Source organism: Arachis stenosperma, chromosome 4 (genome assembly GCF_014773155.1).
Source record: "Arachis stenosperma cultivar V10309 chromosome 4, arast.V10309.gnm1.PFL2, whole genome shotgun sequence".
Lineage (NCBI taxonomy): Eukaryota > Viridiplantae > Streptophyta > Magnoliopsida > Fabales > Fabaceae > Arachis > Arachis stenosperma.
The window spans coordinates 111,845,185-111,854,075 of record NC_080380.1 but is presented as its reverse complement, the minus strand read 5'-3'; the positions used below and the strand labels follow the sequence as shown (position 1 = coordinate 111,854,075).

Below are 8,891 nucleotides of genomic sequence, written 5' to 3'. Positions count from 1 at the left end.
ACCAATTAAGGGTGGAACACCAAGAGCAATCCATCATTCTCAAAGAGATTAGAGAAGATCAAAGAGCTATGAGGGAGGAGCAACAAAGGCAAGGAAGAGACATAGAGGAGCTCAAGAACACCATTGGTCCTTCAAGGATAAGGCACCACCATCACTAAGGTGGACTCATTCCTTAACTTCATTGTTCTTATCTCTCTGTTTTTCGGTTTATAAGCTTCATGTTTGTCTATGTTTGTGTCTTTATTACATGATCATTAGTATTTAGTAACTATGTCTTAAGACTATGAATAAATTCCATGAATCCTTCAACTTTCTTAAATGAAAAATGTTTCTAATACAAAAGAACAAGAAGTACATGAGTTTCGAAATTGTCCTTGAAATTAGTTTAATTATATTGATGTGGTGACAATACTTTTTGTTTTCTGAATGAATGCTTGAACAGTGCATATTTTTTATCTTGTTATTTATGAATGTTAAAATTGTTGGCTCTTGAAAGAATGATGAAAAAGAGAAATGTTATTGTTGATCTGAAAAATAAAAAAAATTTGATTCTTGAAGCAAGAAAAAGCAGTGAAGAAAAAGCTTGCAAAAAAAAAAAGAGAAATGGCAAAAAAAAAGAAAAAGCAAGCAGAAAAAGCTAATAGCCCTTAAAACCAAAATGCAAGGGTAAAAAGGATCCAAGGCTTTGAGCATCAATGGATAGGAGGGCCCAAGGAAATAACCAGGCCTAAGCAGCTAAATCAAGTTGTCTCTAACCATATGCTTGTGGCATGCAGGTCCAAGTGAAAAGCTTGAGACTGAGTGGTTAAAGTCATGATCCAAAGCAAAAAGAGTGTGCTTAAGAGCTCTGGACACCTCTAACTGGGGACTTTAGCAAATCTGAGTCACAATCTGAAAAGGTTCACCCAGTCATGTGTCTGTGGCATTTATGTATCCGGTGGTAATAATGGAAAACAAAGTGCTTAGGGCCACGGCCAAGACTCATAAAAGTACATGTGTTCAAGAATCAACATACTTAACTAGGAGAATCAATAACACTATCTAAACTCTGAGTTCCTATAGTTGCCAATCATTCTAAACTTCAAAGGATAAAGTGAGATGCTAAAACTGTTCAGAAGCAAAAAGCTACAAGTCCCGCTCATTTAATTAGAACTAATATTCATTGATATTTTGGGATTTATAGTATATTCTCTTCTTTTTATCCTATTTGATTTTCAGTTGCTTGGGGACAAGCAACAATTTAAGTTTGGTGTTGTGATGAGCAGATAATTTATACGCTTTTTGGCATTGTTTTTAGGTAGTTTTTAGTAGGATCTAGCTACTTTTAGGGATGTTTTTATTTGTTTTTATGCAAAATTCACATTTCTGGACTTTACAATGAGTTTGTGTATTTTTCTATGATTTCAAGTATTTTTTGGCTGAAATTAAGGGACCTGAGCAAAAATCTAATAGGAGGCTTGATGAGCGGATAATTTATACGCTTTTTGGCATTGTTTTTAGTATGTTTTTAGTATGTTTTAGTTAGTTTTTATTATATTTTTATTAGTTTTTATTTAAAATTCACTTTTCTGGACTTTACTATGAGTTTTTGTGTTTTTCTGTGATTTCAGGTATTTTCTGGCTGAAATTGAGGGACCTGAGCAAAAATCTGATTCAGAGGCTAAAAAGGGCTGCAGATGCTGTTGGATTCTGACCTCCCTGTACTCGAAGTAGATTTTCTGGAGCTACAGAAGCCCAATTGGCACGTTCTCAATTGCGTTGGAAAGTAGACATCCAGGGCTTTCCAGCAATATATAATAATTTATACTTTGCCCGAGATTTGATGGCCCAAACTGGCGTTCTAAATCAGCTCAAGAATTCCCAGCGTTTAACGCCGGAACTGGCACAAAAGCTGGAGTTAAACGCCCAAACTGGCACAAAAGCCGGCATTTAACTCTAAGAAAAGTCTCTACACATGAAAGCTTCAATGCTCAGCCCAAGCACACACCAAGTGGGCCCGGAAGTGGATTTTTACGTCATTTACTCATTTTTGTAAACCATAAGCTACTAGTTCTCTATAAATAGGACCTTTTGCTATTGTATTTTCATCTTTGGATCACTTTAGATCCTCGGATCATCTTGGGACGTCTAGTTCTTAGATCATGGGGGCTGGATATTCGGCCATGCCTAGACCTTGTTCTTATGTATTTTCAACGGTGGAGTTTCTATACACCATAGATTAAGGTGTGGAGCTCTGCTGTACCTCGAGTATCAATGCAATTACTACTATTTGCCATTCAATTCATCTTATTCTTGTTCTAAGATATTCACTTGCACCCAAGAACATGATGAATGTGATGATTATATGACGCTCATCATCATTCTCACTTATGAACGCGTGCCTGACAACCACTTCCGTTCTACATGCAAACAAGGCTTGAGTGGATAACTCTTGGATTCCTTAATCAGAATCTTCGTGGTGTAAGCTAGAATCCATTGGCGACCATTCTTGAGAATCCAAAAGGTCTAAACCTTGTCTGTGGTATTCTGAGTAGGATTCAGGGATTGAATGACTGTGACGCGCTTCAAACTCGCAATTGTGGGGCGTTAGTGACAGACACAAAAGAATCACTGGATTCTATTCCGACATGATCGAGAACCGACAGATGAATACCCGTGCTGTGACAGAGCGCGTTGAAAATTTTCACTGAGAGGACGGGACTGTAGCCATTGACAACGGTGATGCCCAACATACAGCTTGCCATGGAAAGGAGTAAGAAGGATTGGATGAAGACAGTAGGAAAGCAGAGAGACGGAAGGGATAAAACATCTCCATACGCTTATCTGAAATTCTCACCAATGAATTACATAAGTATCTCTATCCTTATTTTATGTTTTATTCATCTTTTAATTATCAATCCTCCATAACCATTTGAATCCGCCTGACTGAGATTTACAAGATGACCATAGCTTGCTTCATACCAACAATCTCCGTGGGGTCGACCCTTACTCGCATAAGATTTATTACTTGGACGACCCAGTGCACTTGCTGGTTAGTTGTGCGAAGTTGTGATAAAGAGTTGAGATTGCAATTGAGCATACCATGTTGATGGCGCCATTGATGATCACAATTTCGTGCACCAAGTTTTTGGCGCCGTTGCCGAGGATTGTTTGAGTTTGGACAACTGACGGTTCATCTTGTTGCTTAGATTAGGTAACTTTATTTTATTTTCTTCAGAATTTTTAAGAATGAATTCTAGAGTTTCAGATGATGTTTCTATCATCACAAAAACTGGTTGATTCTCATCAATTTAGCTGTTGTATGTAATGTCCTGCTGAAGCTTAATCAGCCATGTCTAATCTTTTTAGACAGAAGCTTTAGACTAACATTGCATGATTCCTGGAAATTCTTATTAAGAATTTTGAAATCTTTATTTTCTTTTCCATATAATTTTCGAAAAATCACAAAAAAATGTATAAAATTATAAAATCAAAAATGTTTTATGTTTCTTGTTTGAGTCTAGTGTCTAATTTTAAGTTTGGTGTCTATTGCATTCATCTAATTTTCGAAAAAATTACATGCATTGTGTTCTTCATTGATCTTCAAGTTGTTCTTGATGATTTACTTGCTCTGATCTTTAAATTCTCTTGTTTAGTGTCTTTTGTTATTTCTCATATGCATTCTCAATTTGTTAGTGTCAATAGTATACAAACTTCTAAGTTTGGTGTTTTGCATGCATTGTTTATTTGATCTTAGTGGCATTTTGATTATTCCTCATCATTAAAAATTCAAAAAAAAATTTATTTGTGTCTTTTCAAGTCAATAATACAGAGAATTGAAGATTCAGAACATGCAGCAGAGGAATTACACAGAAAAAAGCTGGGCGTTCAAAACGCCCAGTGAAGAAGGAAAACTGGCATTTAAACGCCAGCCAGGGTACCTGGCTGGGCATTTAACGCCCAAAAAGGTAGAGTTTTGGGCGTTAAACGCTAGAATGGATACCATTCTGGGCGTTTAACGCCAGGATGGCACAAGAGGGAAGATTTTGTTTTTAATTCTGATTTTTTTTCAAGTTTCCATAATTTTTCAATATCAAATTATTTTTCAATCATATCTTTTCAATCATATCTCTTTAAAACCATAACTTTTCAATCATATCTTCTTAATCACATCTTTTTCAAAATAGTTTTCAATCATATCCTTTTGATTTCTAATTTCAAAATCTTTTTCAAAAATCACTTTATTTCTTTCCCAACTTTAATTTCGAAAATCATTCTTTAGTTTTTCAAAATTTCTTCAAAATCTTTTAATTTATTTTCGAAAATTCTTCCCCTCTTCTCACATCCTTCTATTTAAGGACTAACACTCCTCCACTATCAACAATTCGAACTCTATCTCTCTTGATAAGTTCGAATTCTTCTTCTTCTACCTCCTCCTTCTATTCTTCTTTTCCTCTGACACCTCAACGAATCTCTATACTGTGACATAGAGGACTCCATATTTTCTTGTTCCCTTCTCTTTCATATGAGCAGGAGCAAAGACAAAAGCATTCTTGTTGAGGCTGACCCTGAACCTGAAAGGACCTTGAAGCGAAAGCTAAGAGAAGCTAAAGCCTCAATTAGTTTCTATGGGAGAAACATCTCTATCCCTGCCATTGGAGCAAACAACTTTGAGCTTAAGCCTCAATTAGTTTCTCTAATGCAACAGAATTGCAAGTTCTGTGGACTTCCATTGGAAGATCCTCATCAGTTTTTAGCTGAATTTTTGCAAATCTGTAACACTGTCAAGACCAATGGGATTGACCCTGAGGTCTACAGACTTATGCTATTCCCTTTTGCTGTAAGAGACAGAGCTAGGATATGGTTGGACTCACAACCTAAAGAAAGCTTGAACTCTTGGGAAAATCTAGTCAATGCCTTCTTGGCAAAGTTCTTTCCACCTCAAAAATTGAGTAAGCTTAGAGTGGAAGTCCAAACCTTCAGACAAAAGGAAGGTGAATCCCTCTATGAAGCTTGGGAAAGATACAAACAATTGATCAGAAAGTGTCCTTCTGACATGCTTTCTGAATGGAGCATCATAGGTATCTTCTATGATGGTCTGTCTGAACTGTCCAAGATGTCATTGGACAACTCTGCTGGAGGATCTCTTCATCTGAAGAAGACGCCTGCAGAAGCTCAAGAACTCATTGAAATGGTTTCAAATAACCAATTCATGTACACTTCTGAAAGGAATCCTGTGAACAATGGGATGAATCAGAAGAAAAGAGTTCTTGAGATTGATACTCTGAATGCCATATTGGCTCAGAACAAAATATTGACTCAGCAAGTCAATATGATTTCTCAAAGTCTGTCTGGAATGCAAGCTGCACCAGGTAGTACTAAGGACGTTTCATCTGAAGAAGAAGCTTATGATCCTGAGAACCCATCAATGGAAGAGGTGAATTACATGGGAGAACCCTATGGAAACACCTATAATCCTTCATGGAGAAATCATCCAAATCTCTCATAGAAGGATCAATAGAGACCTCAACAAGGTTTCAACAACAATAATGGTGGAAGAAACAGGTTTAGCAATGGCAAGCCTTTTCCATCATCTTCTCAGCAACAGACAGAGAATTCAAAGCAGAGCCACTCTAACTTAGCAACCATGGTCTCTGATCTAATCAAAACCACTCAAAGTTTCATGACTGAAACAAGGTCCTCCATTAGAAACTTGGAGGCACAAGTGGGTCAGCTGAGTAAGAAAGTTACTGAACTCCCTCCTAGTACTCTTCCAAGCAATACAGAAGAGAATCCAAAAGGAGAGTGTAAGGCCATCAACATGGCCGAATTTCGAGAGGAGGAAGAGGTAGTGATCGCCACTGAGGAAGACCTCAATGGACGTCCACTGGCCTCCAATGAGTTCCCTAATGAGGAACCATGGGAATCTGAGGCTCACACTGAGACCATAGAGATTTCATTGGATTTACTTCTGCCATTCATGAGCTCTGATGAGTATTCTTCCTCTAAAGAGGACGAAGATGTTACTAAAGAGCAAGTTGCTAAGTACCTTGGAGCAATCATAAAGCTAAATGACAAGTTATTTGGTAATGAGACATGGGAGGACGAACCCCCTTTGCTCACCAAAGAACTGGATGACTTCACTAGGCAGAGATTACCTCAAAAGAGACAGGACCCTGGGAAGTTCTCAATACCTTGTACATTAGGCACCATGACCTTCGAGAAGGCTCTGTGTGACCTAGGGTCAAGCATAAACCTCATGCCTCTCTCTGTAATGGAGAAGCTAGGGATCTTTGAGGTACAAGCTGCAAGAATCTCACTAGAGATGGCAGACAATTCAAGAAAACAAGCTTATGTACTTGTAGAGGATGTTCTGGTATAGATTGAAGACCATTACATCCCTGCTGATTTCATAGTCCTAGAGACTGGGAAGTGCATGGATGAATCCATCATCCTTGGCAAACCCTTCTTAGCCACAGCAAAGGTTGTGATTGATGTTGACAGAGGAGAATTGATCATTCAAGTGAATGAAGAATCCTTTGTGTTTAAGGCTCAAGGATATCCCTCTGTAACCAACGAGAGAAAGCATGAAGAGCTTCTCTCAAAACAGAGTCAAACAGGGCCCACACAGTCAAACTCTAAGTTTGGTGTTGGGAGGCCACAACCAAATTCTAAGTTTGGTGTTGAACCCCCACATTCAAACTCTAAGTTTGGTGTTGGGAGGCTCCAACATTACTCTGAACATCTGTGAGGCTCCACGAAAGCCCACTGTCAAGCTACTGACATTAAAGAAGTGCTTGTTGGAAGGCAACCCAATGTTATATTTATCTATTTTCCTTTCTTATTTTATGTTATCTGTAGGTTGATGATCATGTGAAGTCACAAAATCAATTGAAAAAGCAAAAATAGAACAAAAAACAGAAAGAAAAATAGCACACCCTGGAGGAAAACTTGCTGGCGTTTAAACGCCAGTAAAGACAGCATAATAGGCGTTTAACGCCTAGTCTGGGACCATTCTGGGCGTTTAACGCCAGAAAGGGGCACCAGACTGGCGTTTAACGCCAGGAATGGGCAAGCAGCTGGCGTTAAACGCCAGAAAAGGGTAGTAGCCCGACGTTTAACGCCAGGATTGGCAGAAAGGGCGTTTTGCACGCCACTTGGTGCAGGGATAAGCTATCCTTGACACCTCAGGATCTGTGGACCCCACAGGATCGCCACCTACCCCACCACTCTCTCTCTTCTTCACCCATTCACCAATCACCTCAATACCTCTTCCCAAAAAAAAAAAACCCTCACCTATCAAATCCTACCATTCTTTTCACCACTCACATCCATCCTTCATAAAACCCCACCTACCCCACCATCCAATTCAAACCACTTTCCCTCCCAAACCCACCCATAATGGCCGAACCCTACCCCTCTCTCCACCCCTATATAAACCCTTCTTCATTCCTTCATTTTCACACAACCTAAAGACTACTTCTCCCCCTTGGCCGAAACAAAAAGCCCCCCTCCATCTCCTCTATTTTTTCTTCTTCTACTCTTTTCTTTCTTCTTTTGCTCGAGGATGAGTAAACTTTCTAAGTTTGCTGTGGTAAAAGCGTTGTTTTTTATTTTTCCATAACCATTTATGGCACCTAAGGCCAGAGAAACCTCTAGAAAGAGGAAAGGGAAGGCAAAAGCCTCCACCTCCGAGTCATGGGAGATGGAGAGATTCATCTCAAGGGTGCATCAAGACCACTTCTATGAAGTTGTGGCCATGAAGAAGGTGATCTCCGAGGCCCCCTTCAAACTCAAAAAGAGTGAATATCCGGAGATCCGACATGAGATCCAAAGAAGAGGTTGGGAAGTTCTTACCAACCCTATTCAACAAATCAAAATCTTAATGGTTCAAGAGTTCTATGCCAATGCATGGATCACCAAGAACCATGATCAAAGTGTGAACCCGGACCCAAAGAATTGGCTTACAATGGTTCGGGAGAAATGCGTAGATTTTAGTCCGGAAAATGTAAGGTTGGCATTCAACTTGCCCATGATGCAAGGAGATGAACACCTCTACACTAGAAGGGTCAACTTTGATCAAAGGTTGGACCAAGTCCTCATAGATATTTGTGAAGAGGGCGCTCAATAGAAGAGAGATTCAAGAGGGAAGCCGGTTCAACTGAGAAGGCATGACCTCAAGCCTGTGGCTAGGGGATGGTTGGAGTTTATCCAACGCTCAATCATTCCCACTAGCAACCGTTCTGAAGCTATTATAGACCGGGCTATCATGATTCATAGCATCATGATTAGAGAGGAAGTAGAAGTTCATGAGGTTATATCCCAAGAACTTTATAAGGTGGCGGACAAGTCCTCTACCTTGGCAAGGTTAGCCTTCCCTCATCTCATTTGTCACCTCTGTAATTCAGTTGGAATTAACATAGAGGGAGACATCCTCATTGATGAGGACAAGCCCATCACTAAGAAGAGGATGGAGCAAACAAGAGATCCCACTCATGGACATGAAGAAATTCCTCATCATGAAATCCCTGAGATGCCTCAAGGGATGCACTTTCCTCCACAAAACTATTGGGAGCAAATCAACACCTCCCTAGGAGAATTAAGTTCCAATATGGGACAACTAAGGGTGGAGCACCAAGAACATTCCATCCTCCTCCATGAAATTAGAGAAGACCAAAGAGTCATGAGAGAGGAGCAACAAAGGCAACAAAGAGACATTGAGGAGCTCAAACACTCCATAAGATCTTCAAGAGGAAGAACAAGCCGCCATCACTAAGGTGGACCCGTTCTTTAATCTCCTTGTTCTTTATTTTTTTATTTTTCAAATTTTTATGCCTATGTTTATTTATGTTTGTGTCTTATGATCATTAGTGTCTTAGTGTCTATGCCTTAAAGTTATGAATGTCCTATGA

At 39.3% G+C, this 8,891-nt stretch overlaps 1 non-coding gene across 1 annotated transcript; it reads right to left on the bottom strand.

Moving 5' to 3' along the window:
• Positions 1-4,933: 4,933 nt before the first annotated feature.
• LOC130978344 (small nucleolar RNA R71) lies at positions 4,934-5,041 on the bottom strand. Its single transcript, XR_009085993.1, has one exon. It is a non-coding gene; the product is annotated as a small nucleolar RNA R71 (small nucleolar RNA).
• Positions 5,042-8,891: the final 3,850 nt, after the last annotated feature.